This window comes from Hyalella azteca, unplaced genomic scaffold (assembly GCF_000764305.2).
Source record: "Hyalella azteca isolate HAZT.00-mixed unplaced genomic scaffold, Hazt_2.0.2 contig2234, whole genome shotgun sequence".
In the NCBI taxonomy this organism is placed as follows: Eukaryota; Metazoa; Arthropoda; class Malacostraca; order Amphipoda; family Hyalellidae; genus Hyalella; species Hyalella azteca.
This window is the reverse complement of record NW_025932517.1, coordinates 16,085-32,168: the sequence shown is the minus strand read 5'-3', so window position 1 is coordinate 32,168 and position 16,084 is coordinate 16,085.

Genomic DNA, 16,084 nt, shown 5'->3' with positions numbered 1-16,084 from the left:
AATATCGATCGTTTTTGTTCGGAAGATAAGAGTCAATAAAATAATTTTCAATGCAAACACTAAATGTATATCCATAAATGAATGCTTGAACTCTCTCTTTTGTTGCTAGAAATTTTGCATGAATGAATTATCCTGCTAAAATCATCCGGAAAAGAATTTATGCAAGTTATATAAGTACTGTTCACTTCTTTTAAATGATTCAAAGTGTTAAAAATCCACTGAACGCTCAAAAAAAAGCCACATCGAAATATCGAAAATGTGTGCAACAAAAATAACTATGAGGACGTTTACTAAAATCAAGTAATTTAGCTGTTGAAAGAGGGTAAAAATTATTTCAGCCTAGTTTAATCATTTAATGACCTAGATAAGAAATTCAAGCAGGCAACTTTCCTCGTCACCATTACGACTGTGAACAGAACAATGGCGGCCTCATGCCATGGGGCGATAGTTTTTGCCTGGCGCAGTGACCAGACACTTAAGAGGCAAACTCGCTCTAGGATCTGATCACAAAAACCTAAGCCTTTTTTTCCAGCGTCAAGCGAAGATATCGAAGATTCACTTTCCGTCGTCGATAGATAGGCGAAAACGCGAGGAAATCTTGTTCATTAGCAGATAGACCAAAGGAAACTATAACCAAATTTTCGCGATTTTTTATTTTTTTTTATTTCGAAGATGTAATATTTAAATTAACACAAAGCCTTAAAGTTGATTCGCGGAAATAATTTTGCAACATTAATGCTCTCATTGACTTAATGAGTCCTTATTTATTTAAATGACCCAGCTATGATTTACGAGTTTGAGACTCTAAGCTAATATATAAGATTTCAACATACATAATGCATCAGACTAAGAAAAAATGCATCACATTTCTGTGCATGCACAGAAATGCATTCACTCTGAGAAAGAAAGGCTGGTCCAACCTAGCTTCGTTCTTGTAAACCCAAAGTGGCCTCGATTGTCCTAGATGACCGAATTCCCGAGAAGATACCCGGATGCATTACTTGCAAAATTTCTTAGAATCTTGCATGTAGAAAATCTGCATCACTCCGAGCGTCGACTTTTCTACCTTCTACAACAATTTCTAACATGGTATTCAAATTATCTACATAAATTAATGTATATTTTCAACATTCTCTGTAAACAACAAACTCAGAGCATTGAAGAATAATAGAAGCGCTTACAATGTACGAGTACAACTGTAAGATATATTTTCTCCATAAAATGATAGCGTCATCATGTCTTCATCCGCCCTTTTAATTTATCTGTCGCTTGATGGACGTCGACGAAGCACAGGACGAATGCCTTTACTTCAAGATAAAGCGAATATGTCTATGGGAATCCTAATTTCGCTTGATTTTATGAATCAGATTATAGATACAATTTTTTTCGAGTGAATAATATATTTACAAATTAATAAACGATTATAGGTACGGTAATATGATCAAAAATATATTAAAATTTCGACGATGGTTATGCAATTTACATTGTGCATTACTTTATACGTTAGCAAAGCATTTCAGTCTTTTACGTTATTGAATAGAACGAAAACGAGATAAACGAGAACTTAATGCCCAAGTAAATTTCCTGAAACACGAAGTATTTCCTTCGCTAACAAAATATGGATTCAGGGAAGGCGACTCTCAAGAAAGCAATTAGTTTGCTGATTTGTTTCCATTCCTCGAATAAATTTATCTATAGTTTATGTTGAAAGAAAAGTTGTCGAAGCCGTAGAACTTGATTTCTTGCAACTTCGTGACACGATATTAAGCAAACGACATATTAATAACGTAGTATATATTGATATTCTATAAGATGTGTAAAGATAACCTCGTTTATACAAAGCTTTCTGTTGATGGGATCAAACTTACTTGTCAGAGAAATCCACCGGCCCTTTCATATTGCTTTCTTTCCTGACACTGAACTTAAGACGGACTAAAAAGAATTTTCCCTGAGTATAAACATGATATATCATCAGTCACGTCAATGAAGTCGGAACGCATCATTCCGAAATAAAGAAGGAACTCGAGAAAACAATTGATAAAATTACTTCTAAGTAGTCGTATCAAATTACTGCTTATTTACTTGGAGGTTCAACGCCAGCTAGCGGTATAACCCACGTCGCCTTAGTGAGACTTATTCCATAGCGTAATGAAGATCACCTACATTATCTTGACTGCGAATTATTCTTAAACTTTATCAAAATCACCTACATTAACTTGACAGACTTATCCTAAAGCTTTATCTAGATCACTTACATCATATAGACTGAAAATTATTCTAAAACTCTATCTAGATCACCTACATCATCTTTACTTGAAATTATTCTTTGAAGTTATGAAGATCAGATACATTACTTTGACCGAGACTCATACTATAATGACATCAAGATCACCTACAGTCCTACATCATCTTGAATGAGACTTATACAAAAGCTTTATCTAGATCACTTACATCACCTTGACTGAGTCTTATACAAATCACCTACATCATCTTGACTGAAAATTAGTCTATAAAGTTATGAAGATCAAATCGTGTTCCAAACCAAATTATCCTCAAAGAAGAGCAACAACGAACAGGAAGTTTGTTTCCCCGGGTTTCGATAGGCTTCCTCTAAATCCTTCGAAATTTCGAATGCGTGCGGACATCCTGGGAATAGAGCGCATCTTTGTATAAATTGTGCTCAAGCCTCTCATGTTTACACATATAGTAAGAATTAACCACTAACTAATTGTAGTACACGCAAATTCATTGAATTCTATGAAACATTCATGTCCATACGGCTGATAATCAACACAAAAACGACAGCAAAATCCTAACTTTTTCAGAAAGTAAATGCTGGTCCCAATGACTCACCTGATGTTGGGTAGAGAATCGATATGACTGGCGAATTCAATTTTTGATTTGGATATTTGTTGTAGGCTTGTTATGTACTTGGTCACTATAATGTCATATAAAAGTCGATGAGAGGCTTCCAACATCAACGTCTATGTCTTTTTATTGAGTCTTTCAATCACCTTGTTAATTAAAGAAAAACTCATCACGTTTGGAGTAAATATAAAGAGCAAGTGTATTATTTGTTCTACTGAGTTTATTCTAAATTTCGATAAATGTTACTATTTACTTTAGCGCTTCACTGGAATTGTATCAAATTTAACTTGAACGAGTTCCAGGCAAGTCAGAACTACAAGTCACAGGACTGGACCCTTGCCGTGTATCACTACCCTACGGCGCGGCGGTTGCTGACCGACTAACCGCTGAGCGGGGCGACTGGAAAAGTGATTGAGTGACGAGAAGAAAGTCATTACGATGTTGCCAGGTAAGACTGAATAACGAAAATATAGACGTCATAATTATTTATATTGCGTTCAAGCTGTATTACCCAAGCTTTGAATGCCACTTCAGTTTTCCAGAGAATATCCGAAGTGAAATTTAACTGTAAAACTTTAACAATGATCTGGAAGTTTCATATTTAATTTTGTTCAACGAGCAATTCCGTTATAACGTCTCCCTTACACACGATTCCACTCTATTTGATCACGTTGGCATTCATATTCATTCATAGTGCATCCATATTCCTTTAGGGCCCTTTTGCATCCAGGGACTAAACGTGCCAAGTGTCCATCAATTCGTGTTCTTAGTAGGAAGCTACGCACGAGACTGTTTGATACCAATTATTAGATCATGAAATTCCTTTCCTTTTTTCGAGCAACGTGAGCATAAGTGAACACATACTTTAACTCAAAAGACGCCAATGACTCGCATTCCCCAATTGGATGTAAGGCGGCCTATTTTGAATTCGCTGACTTTAAAATATTACATTTCTAAATTTGTTACTCCAATTGTATGGTAAATACGTGAAATTAGCCAATTGAAGGTACATGCATATTAAGCATTCCGGCGATACTCTTGCAGTCCTTTTTTATTTGGGCAAGTTGACTGTCGTACGTGTACAGCCAAAACTTACAACTGGGCAAAGTTGAAAAAAATATAACTCAGTACTCACTGCAGTGAGTGACAGAGAGCGCATTTTCTCATCGACGAAAACATGAAGTCACGGACGGACAGACAGACGGACGGACGGACAGACGGACATGGCGAGCACAATAGTGCATTTTTTTCATAAATGAGAAAATGCGCTAAAAAGGATAGTGACGTACCCTTCGTTTATATTCCTTAGAACTTCGAATCTGTCAGCCAAGCGTAACACAGTCTTATGTTCCAAATAAAAATAAACTCCATACGTAGGCTAAAAGATGTCATATTAAAAAGAGGAGCATGTACTCAGATATCCTATAATTATGAAATACATCAATATTAAAAAGTTACATTGACAACCATTTCAATCCACTCCAGTTCTCGTTTCCCTAACCATTTATTTGCCCTACTTAAGCTCCAGAAATATATAATACTTAATTTGTTGATGAGAATTAATAACCATTTTTCTCTTCGTGTGAACCAAAAAGTTTGGGAACCAATGAATTTGGCAGTAGCTAAAGAGTTGTAATATAAGTTGCCGGTATAAGTATTGGAGAAGCAGAGCTGGGGCCATACTTTCAAAACTCGCTAATGAACGTATGTACGTACGCTCTAATTTCTTGTCTATGATTGGTGGATTTTGCTCGAAAGGCTGTCAATGATTGGCTGATGAACTTACGATCTCTTAACTTTTTTTGAAAGTATGGGCACTGGGCAGCGCTACTTTGAAATGTAGCGTGTGTAACATGCTCTAAATGTAGCGGGCGCTACCGCTACCGCTACACCTACTCGATTGTAGCGAGCGCTACTGCTACCGCTGCAGTAAAATGTAGCGCCGCTACAATGGCCAAAATTATTGGAAATCTCTAAAAATTTATTGTTCTGCTATTGGGATTTACTCATAAACATTTAATGATAATAAAGCATTTTCAAAACATATCAATGCAACTTTATTGCAATTAACCTAACCGAACTAGTACGGGTTAGATACAGTAAATAAAAGTTAGTTATTTTTATGTTTTACCTTCCCTACATCATACATGGGTGTCTACTTTAATCTACCAATCTCAAAAATTTATCACATATACATATAAAAATCAGTCTTTTATTTTTATATATATGTGGATTATTTTTGAGATTGGTAGATTAAAGTAGACCTCCATGTAGGGAAGGAGAAACACAAGAATAACTTTAAGCAAACTGAAACATGAAAAAATACTTGTAAGAGGTAACTGGTAACAACTAACATGTTGACACTAGTAACAGGCTGAGGTTTACAACATTACACCCAAATCTTTCGTACAGTTTTATTCTGTACTAAATATTATGTATGTATCATGTTGGTTTTTAAATAATATTTAATACTATTAAGTAAAATCTAATGGCTTTATCTATGAATGTAGCGATAGCGCTGTAGCGGCAAAACCTCGTATCGCTACTTAAATATGTAGCGGGCGCTATCGCTACCGCTACATTGCAATAAATGTAGCGCCGCTACCGCTACTGAAAATGTAGCGGTCACTATACATGTATGTAGCGCGCTACTGCCCACCTCTGTGGAGAAGTTCGCATTAGTTGGACCATTGGGAATTACTAGGTTGCGCAAGAAGTAATTACTATCATTTGAGAGTCATTTTGAATTCGTATAGATCGTTTTTAAGCTCAAACTTACTTGGAACTGGGACCTGAATGTTAGCTGCGCGGCCCCAGTTACAACGTCAAACAGAGACTGGCAGCAATCTATGTTGGAGAGTCGCTGCCGTAGGCCACAAAATTTACTTAAATCAGCCCTGGAGCCAACGCCTAGCTTCACCATGCATCAACTTTACTCAGCCTCAGAGCTAGAAGCCGCAAACTACGATTGCAGTCCATAATCCAGACAAGCTACAAACTGCCGAAAGATAATTGCGCCCCTAGGTCTTCAGCCAATGCTCAAGTTATTATTTAGGTAGAATTCCTTGATAGCTGAAGCGTCAGCAAACCATTCTATTACTACTACTACTATAGAAATACACTTCAAGTTTATTTATATTCCTTCAAGACTATAAGTTATCAATTGTTCGCTACGTTACTCAATGCTTCATTCGCAACATTCATGTTGCCTTTTTGGGTTCTCAACATTTAATTATATGGCTGAATTAGTTACTTTTCTGTCATTTTTACTCATCAATTATTGTACTGCGAACATTGATCACCTGTGGTTAATTAACATTGAAGAATCTTCATTAGCTAAAACGTTGCTAGTATAGTGTGGCAAAAACCATTCGATGTGCAAGTAAATTAATTGCAATGTAAAGCCTCTCATTATTGCACACATCATTAAAAAAGATTATAATTTTCTGCATGCGATGAAGTCAAGTCTGTGAATTTAGACAACAATATACGGGGAATTAATCTAACAATTAATCTAACTTTAATCTGCAGCTTATTTTTTGACGCGATACGCTCGGTAAAGTGGATATACGACCTGCTATATCTTTCCGCGTCGGTCAATTATCGACATCACACGCGAAATTCTGACTTGACTGTGGAATTACGCAAAAACCTGCCGCTCAGTCAACTTTCGACATCATGGAGTCTTCTGCTTCTTCTTCGGCATTCATGAGTCTTCTTTGGCCGTTGCGTTGTAGTGGTAAGCATTCGTCCCTTATTATTTTTCGTATTGATTTCGTTCATTTATTCATGGTTTCATTTTACGTATGATTTTAATCTAAAGATGTCCGTAGCTTACATCCGGAGAATAGGTTTTACTAATGGCCATTACTGTCCCAGAACTCACACTGGCAAGGAGTCTGAATCGTGACCCAAGCTTGCTAAATATACTATACGCGCTTAAGGATCAAGTGACCTGTCATTATCCAAAGAAGGTAATCAACTGAGAACCTGGGGCGGATCCCCAACATAATGGTGCCGTGAACGTCAGTTGCTAAATCTCATTCAGTATCAAGATACTTTCTGTGTTAACCTCATCTCCTTGCCTATAGTGTATTCACCTTATTTTTCGAATTTTTTTGTGTCCGCTCATTTTAGTTTGTGCTAGTTTTTTCTTGAGCGCGTATTGTCAAGATGTCTGATCCTGAAGATGCCCATAGTCAAGACGACGAAGTAGAGTACATTGCACGCAGTATCAACCATATTCGCCAGTTTTTAACCAACATGAAGGAAAGGGAAGGACATCTTCCTACTACCTCACGAACACTAGTTGAAACTTTCAAAGACTGGGCCAATTTTTTCCGTGGCAGTCATGAGGCAGCATGTACTGAGAGTGAGCCAAAAGTTGACCGATCAACAAGAGCTATTCCTAAAGGCCCGTTTCCACTATGCGACTCTGCGAGACTGACGATTGAAAAACTGGCTTTTTCAGTCCGGACTGAAGCAGTCCGGACCATCGAGACTTGAGTGACGGGGAGTCAAGCGCTGTTCAATCTTTCACTGGACTTGCGTGACGGGCTGCACGGGCCACGGGCTGCACAGTGCACGGGCAAGGGGCAGTGTCGCTGTGACTTTCGTTCGAGGAGGTTGTGTGCTGGGCTGGCGCTCCAATAGACGCACCATTGCCTGCCTCTTTGCTTAACTGACCATGTCGCACGACGGAGACTAGAGCAGACATGTCACTGAAAGGCTTATCGATTTATATAGAGAGGCACCTTGCTTCTGGCAAGTAAAAAGCTTTTTTACCGAGACGGAATCTTGAGAATTAGAGAAAATAAGTAAAGAAATGGAGAAATTATATCCATCCACGAACATAGAAAAATGGAAATAATACTTCCTAACTTCTCATTGACCGATTTTATCTGTTTATTGACATAGATTCACTCGTCCGTCAATTAAAAAATCTTAATTATCTTATTGTACTTACAGTGTATGTATACTCAGTAAATAGTAAATAAACACATTAACCAATAATAGTAGTAGCATTTGTGAAGCACGCTATGATACCTATCTAAATCTATAGACCAAAAACCAGACATGGTTAAAAATTGTGACGTATTTATTACATTTAATTTTCTCGACACATTAAAGGTATAATAAGATAATGCTGTTTCTTAATCCCTTGGTGAATGCATGTGATAATTGATATTGTGTCGAAACGTTTTTTCCATCCATCTTTGTCTTAAGTAGCAGCTGATATTTGTAAATCATGTTATCATTGCCAATTGTACGAGATTTCTTCTCAAAAAAATTTGACCGACAACGATAAAAATTCAATCTAACTTTCCGTTTGACCTTTTAGCCATGGACTTGTTACTGTTTCCCAGATCGGAGCGAGGTAACGTAGCAGCATTGGTATGTGTGGACCATTTCTCAAAATTTCTCTTTTGTGCTCCTCTTCGTGATAAGAAAGCCAGTACGGCGAGTGCAGCCTTCCTCGCCCAAGTATTGCCACGCTTGGTTAGAGTTCCTGAGAGAATATTAACCGATAAAGAACAGAGTTTAAAATCAAGAAATCTTGAAAATCAAGATATTAACTCAGGAAAAGCTGGTCTGAATCAAACTAACTCATCAGAAGCTGCCCCTGGGTAAAGCACCGGAATAAAAATTTTGATCGTAATTCAAATAGTGCAAGATTCGACTTTTGCAAGAAACTCATGCCGAGAACAAGCAATAAGCAAGGAGGAGTCGACTCAGAAGATATTATAAGCATCGAGGATAATTTTATTTAAGATATCGAATTTCCTGACGATATTTATATATACACGAGACAGGATTCCGAGTTCACAAGCAAAACTGAAGCACAAGAGTGCCTGAAAATCAAAAAGGTGCGGACCGATTTTACAATGGCCAACGAAGCGCTGCCCACTACGAATAATCAACGATATTGAGGATGGACCAGCCTTCAAACATCTATACTTTGTTCCTTTAAGGACGGGAATGTTTACAGATTTTGAAACTGTACATGGGTTCAGTGTTACTGCACAGAAGGAACTTTGACAGCTGAAAGCTAAATATTCAAGATAGCGGCGGTGTCTTCTTACGTGTTTATTTTGCTTTCACTAGTTAGTTATACTAGTTATTTATTTGTACAAAACTTTTAACCGAGCTGTCAGACAACTTCAAAGTTAGTTGATATTAACTTGTATTGAAGACGAAGTTTCATCAATTTCGTGATTTTTCTCAAGCAGTATAATATGAATTATGATATAATGTTGATATTTTTTAATTCAATGTTTCATGTTGTTTTTAGTTACTATCATGTTGCATGTATGACGGGATGCTTATTTCATGGCATATTTTTTTTTAACTGTACGTACTATTAATCCTGTGCTAGGTTAGTGACTAGTCAATTGTTGGTAACATTTATTTTTTGACTGTAATAAGGAATCTCATTTAACTGAGATATTATTATTTTGTTAACTAAAGGGGTTAATTTATTTATGACTAAACAATGTGTAAACGAATATTTCGTGACCGTAATATGGAATCTTGTCTAGCTGTGGTGTTTGTAGGATTTAGTGTCTTGGAACGAGACAAGGTGTAGCTCCAACGTGATTGGTCGAGCTGCTCCTAACCTCGTTATAATGAGCGCTAGGTAGTCGTGAACGATGGAGAGTTTGGTATCTTTGGAATTAGTTTAAGATTATTAGATTTTTAACTGTGATTAGATTGCCAAATGATTACAAATATGTTGACTTTATTGTATTATAATATATTATCTATTTTTTTGCACTTAGGAAGTGTTTAAAGTCTGTTTTGTACATTGTAAACGGGGTGTTGAGGCAAGCTCATTTTGGCTGAGTTACCCCCCGTCGTTGTGTGCACTCGGTAGTTGTGTGTGCTCAGTGGTGCTGGGTTGGGGTGACACGGTTTCGACGCGAATCAGGCAGAGCCAAATTTGGGCTTCCAAGAATAAACTCCACCGCAGTTCTGGACATAACTCTTAATGAGTTCCTCTAACGGACTAATAACGGCGTAGGTGGAGTTCTTGGATAGTTCCAGGTTTTGGCTGCGTTGGGCGGTTAACAGCCGTTCAAATCACACCCTCGAGGTAGAGGCTAATAACCTCTGCGCTCGAGTAAATTGTCAGCGGCTTATTGGAGGCTCGTACTGTTCAATAGTCGTGCTTTTGAGGCGTAACTGCCACCCCGGTTATGTGTTCTGGGCAGTGCATTAGGGCTCGAACCCCTGATCATTGCGTCGGTTGTTAGTTTGTGATACGGCTCGTACTCGTATCCTTGCTGTCCAATTCTGTAAGATCGTCAGTTTTGTGGTGCGGCTCGTACCCGTACCCTTGCTGTCTACCCCTGTAAGGTCGTCAGTTTTGTGGTGCGGCTCGTACCCGTACCCTTGCTGTCCACTCCTATAAGGTCGTCGGTTTTGTGGTGCGGCTCGTACCCGTATCCTTGCTGTCCACTCCTGTGAGGTCGTCAGTTTTGTGGTACGGCTCGTACCCGTANTGGGAGTTACTCCGTACGGGGAGCACCGTATCGAAACCGGAGACCACATGCCGATCAAACAAACAACGCATCGAAAGAGTCCAAGTGTAGTGAAGAAGGAAAGAGAGATGGTCGAAGAAATGCTCTCCAAGGGGATTGTTGTGCCCAGCAATAGCCCGTGGTGTGCCAATACTGTGTTGGTGCGGAAGAAGGACGGTTCCGCAAGATTTTGTGTCGACTACCGCGCCTTAAATGCTATCACTGTGAAGGACGCTTTCCCATTGCCAAGAATTGACGATACCTTGGATGCGTTGTCAGGGGCAGTCTACTTTTCGACCCTGGACATGCGAAGTGGATATTGGCAGGTGAAGTTGAGAGACGAGGATCGCGCCAAAACCGCTTTCGCTGCGGGAGGGAATTTATACGAGTTCACGGTCATGCCGTTCGGAGTCACCAGAGGCGTTGCGACGTTTTCACGTATTATGGAACTCGTCATAGCGGGTCTCACATGGGTGGACTGCTTGGTATTCCTGGACGATGTCATCGTCTTCGGAAAAACCTGGGGATGAGCATTTGAACCGATTGGCGCTAGTACTTAGCCGCATTCGGGAGGCGAACCTGAAGCTAAAGCCTTCAAAATATGTTCTCGCCAAAAAGATCAAATTTTTGGGACATATCGTCTCCAGCGATGGCGTCGCCGTTGATCTGGATAAAATAAGATCAATCCAGGAGATCCCGACACCAAGAACTCCAAAGCAGGTCCGAAGTTTTCTCGGCCTGTGTTCATACTACAGGCGTTTTGTCAAGGGCTTCGCTCAGATTGCGTCGCCATTGCATCAATTAACCAGCAAGGCGAAGACGTTCCATTGGACTGAAGCGTGTGACAACGCGTTCAGATGCTTGAAGAAAGCGTTGGCGTCGACCTCTGTCGTTCGCCATCCAGACTTCGAACGGGAATTCATCATGTGCACAGATGCCTCCTCGGAAGGTATGGGAGCGGTTCTTTCACAGAAAGATGACAGCGGTGTAGAAAGACCTGTGGCCATTGCAAGTAAATCTCTAAACCCTGCACAAAAGGACTATAGTGTCACAAAAAAGGAATGTCTGGCCCTGGTCTATGGAGTAAAAAAATTCCGTCACCACCTTATGGGCAGACGGTTTATTGTGGAAACGGATCACTATTCCTTGCAGTACTTGCAAAACACCAAGGATAAATCCTCAATGATGAGTCGATGGTCAATGGCCCTGTCGGAGTGACTTTGTTGTTCGCTACCGGCCGGGAACTAAAATCTCTCACGCTGATAGGTTGTCGAGACTACCGACCGCTGAAATCGATGAATTAAGCAATGAAGTAGACGATGTCGCAGTCCTGGGACGAATAGCGCATGGACCAAGTGACGAAGATCTCAAAAGAATGTTAGAAAATGCAGAAGGGGACGTGGGTAAACTCAAGAGTTCAGATGAGCTCTTCTTAAAAGCACTAGTTAAGGTGAATCTGCAGCGAAACGAAGATGGCCTTGGTTGGCGGTGCGGCGAAAGGCGCTTGATGTTCCCCAAAGAAGCGGCCAGGGTGATGATTCGGCTGCATGCTGACCCAGCTTGCGAAGCACACTTGGGACGTGATCGGCTCTTGCATCAGTTCCGAGAAAGATTTTTCTGTCCTGTGGACTATAAATTGGCTTCAAAGGTGTGTGCAACTTGTTCCGTCTGTCAGGCGAATAAAAACTACGGATCCCAGAATCGCGAACCCATGGTTTCCGTCCATTCATCCAAGCCCTGGGAACTGATGACGCTGGATGTAATGGGACCTTTGGAAGAGACACCGTCTGGCAACACCTAGGTCCTCACAGTAGTGGACCACTTAACGAAGTACCTTGTGGCCGTCCCTATGAAACAAGCGGAGAATAGTAGAGGAAAGGAGGGCTCTGAAGCAGACAAAGTGCAAGATGAGGAACGAAGAAGACGGCGGGAGGAAGAAAGGGCTCTCGCTAGGGTCAGCCGAAACCTCGAGAAGATGGCAGATGTGTCAGCAAAGAAGGGCCGTGGGGGCGGTGAACCCGATGGATATGGACGTGATGGAGGTGGAAGAGAACCCAGTGGATGTGGAGGTGATGGAAGTGGAGAACTCGGTGGGGGTGATGGAGGTGGAGCGTCTCAGCGAGCCGGTCTCGTACGGACCTTGGAAGTTGCTTCCCATCGACTGTATTAGAGAAACAGCGAGTGTAGGATCGCAAACTGACTCTCCTGATTTTTCGTCGATGTTTGGGATCCCCTCGGTCAACCCTAAATTAAGTGATGAAGAGAAGGCTCGGCAGCGACGGCGATGCGTCGTTTTGGCGGTGCGGGGACTACGGGATCAGCGAACTCAGACCCCAAACATCTCTGCGCTGAGCGCGGTATCACATCGTATCAGGGAGCGTGTTATTTATCAAGCGAGGGCGCTTGACGCTTGAGTAGGGGCCCGTATGACGGGATGCTTATTTCATGGCATATTTTTTTTAACTGTACGTTCTATTAATCCTGTGCTAGGTTAGTGACTAGTCAATTGTTGGTAACATTCATTTTGTGACTAAGAAGGAATCTCATTCAACTGTGATATTATTATTTTGTTAACTAAAGCGGTTAATTTATTTATGACTAAACAATGTGTAAACGAATATTTATTTCGTGACCGTAATATGGAATCTTGTCTAGCTGCGTTTGTAGGATTTAATGTCTTGGAAGAGACAAGGTGTAGCTCCAACGTGATTGGTCGAGCTGCTCCTAACCCCGTTATAACGAGCGCTAGGTAGTCGTGAACGATAGAGAGTTTGGTATCTTTGGAATTAGTTTAAGATTATTAGATTTTTAACTGTGATTAGATTGCCAAATGATTACAAATATGTTGACTTTATTGTAGTATATTATATTATCTATTTTTTTGCACTTAGGAAGTGTTTAAAGTCTGTTTTGTACATTGTAAACGGGGTGTTGAGGTAAGCTCATTTTGGCTGAGTTACCAACAATTAACAAATAAAAACAGACCTAAAGAAACACATAACATTATTCGTCGAACCTTCAACCTGAAGGAGTATAGACTACACCTCTCTTAAGGCGGGATTGCCGTCAGACGAGGCCCCTGGAAAACCTAACTCTGTTTAAAATAGTCAAGAGACAAACAACAGCATCATTCACAACTGTAAGATAATCAATTCAAGTTCTTTTCGTATCATTTTCATTATTTGTTATTACTCATTGCTAATTAACATAACGTAATAAACCATTGCACAAAAGATATATACATATGTGCCATAATCATTTATTTATTCTTACAGGACTCATTGATGTTGTGTTACTGATCAGGTACAAGATGCCTGTTCATTCGAAGACTCTTCCTTCAGGAGAGACAGTGTACACAGTACCAACTCCTCAGTTTGAAATATTCAATGAAGATGAAGTTCCTCGCAGACCACGACGAGTCTTTCGGAAAGAGGCAAGAGTCACATCGGCCATAACTTGTTCACACCTCACCGCTTATACTGAGGGTATTGCCACGCCGGAGATTAAAGCCTTCCTGGACAAGCATGCACCTTCCGCTTATCACCATGAGGAAACTCAGAACTACGCTTCGCGACTGTGTTTTGAATTATGGACAAAATGTACAGGATCTGAAGCCATCCCTGCTGATATTGCCCAGGCGACCCAGGACCTTTGCTCTATCTCCACTCTCAATTGGTGCAACGAAGCAATCACTATTGATTTTGAAAAGTTAAGAACTCATCCTGACATTAAGAAGGTCTGGTACGTTAGAAAGTACTGGGAGGAGATGATTCTTTCGTTGCAGTGCAGGCCGGAAGAAGAGATGGAGGTGAAGTGTAAGAACTTGAAGATAAAGGTAGTTGCTCATTCTTCTATTTGTGTTATTTACTTCCAGTCCGGTCGTCAACTTGTGACCAACTGGCTTAGCATTCCGCGATAGCTTAGCAGCTATTATGGACGGATTGATATATTCATTCGTCAAAGATTCCATGAAAGGAACGACAAAGACTGAGACCTTCCAAGCCTTCGTTGACAGCGTAATCCGTTCGTTCTCTGAGATAGGCTTCTACAAGTATGATGCATTGAAAAACCTACATGCGTTGAGTGTGAGAGCAATCCTCAAATTTGATGGATCTGACCTCCATCATGAGTTGTTCGAGAATATGCATGATGGACAACACACCCCATTGTAGTCTGAAAGCTTACATTCAGCAGTTCATCACCAACGTGAACGATGCTGTTGAACTCCATGAGTTAGCTGGTGCGGCTAAAGCTTTCACTTACCCAGTTGTAGATGTACAAGGGGGAGTGGACAACGTTCTTGAAAAGGCTCTGATCTACAACCCATGCAGAGAGGTAGGGAATCTATCACTGCTAATGTTCCGAAAGATATTCATAAGAAACTACGTCAAGAAGCACAGGAAGTGGCCCAACCACACCATCTGCGGTGATCTACCAGCCGACGTCCTATCATCCATTCGAGAGGGGTCCTGGCATGAGCTGAAAGAAAGCTGGAGTCCTGAGATCTTTGAGAATATTATTTTTGAGAAAAACTTGGATTTTGACTTTAGACAAGATCCTACCACAACTTTGACAGATAAAGCTATGATGGGTGGATTGACCAGCTGGGCAACGGAATATGATACCCAATACCACAAGCTCCGTTATCAATATCACCCACTAAAGGCACAGTCTACAGGCAAGAGGGTGATACTGCAGTACCTGAAGATGCCCGAGGTGAATGTGCAGGACATAATGGTGACTTACCTATCAGGACTCAATCCTTACGCACAAGCGAATACGTTCTGTTTTAAGGAGAAATAACTGAACAGACTCAAACCAAGGGCTTTTACCAAGCAAACATTCGAGTCCAGAATATCTCAGACCTGCTTAGAGCACAACATGAAGCAGATATTGGCATATTTTCCGAAGACATCAATGATTATGACCGGCGATGGACTCATTAAATATCTTGTGACCAAGTCTCGGTCAGGTTTTACCATAAAGGTCTTAATTGATTTCCAGAAATGGTGTCAATACCAGAGGGAGGAACTCATCGGGCCAATTGCGGGAGAAGTAGACCGACTCTTCGGCTTGGAGGGATTTTATGCATCAGTGCATCGAATGACCAAGAGTACGTGGTGGTTCTTTCAAGACAGCGCAAATATCCCCCAATAGGATCGCTCCACGGGACTTCCTTTCATCGGACCTCGAGCCATGTACGGGCTGCCAAAATAAGAAACAATCTTGCTCCCATGACTGTTGGATACACTGCTTTTTGTTTTTTGCTCATTGTAAATATCTGCCAATAACAGGTAACTGATGAACTGCTACTATTTTTTGTATGTTTATTGCTAAAGTATTGACGAAAGCGAGCTAAGAAAAACGTGGTAAATAAAAACAGCTTGGCTGCTGCTGCTGCTCATCACCATCAGCGAGCTCAAGTCTCACACGCAATACGCATATGAATTCGTGGGCAAAAATGGGCAATCGCAGGTTTCCAGCATTGCCGTTTTCTAAGCTGACACCAAGAGACTTTCCAGTTCCTTAAGAACTTTTTTGACCAAATAAAAATTAGACCCTAGGCTTTGTAACGTTGAAGGTAGAGTCCTGTATCTCACAGAGTAAGTTTATAGTTAAATACTAATAATAAAAATAGCTGGAGACTCAGGGTGAGGGCATGTATCAGAGGCTATGGACCTTGTTAACAGCATGTG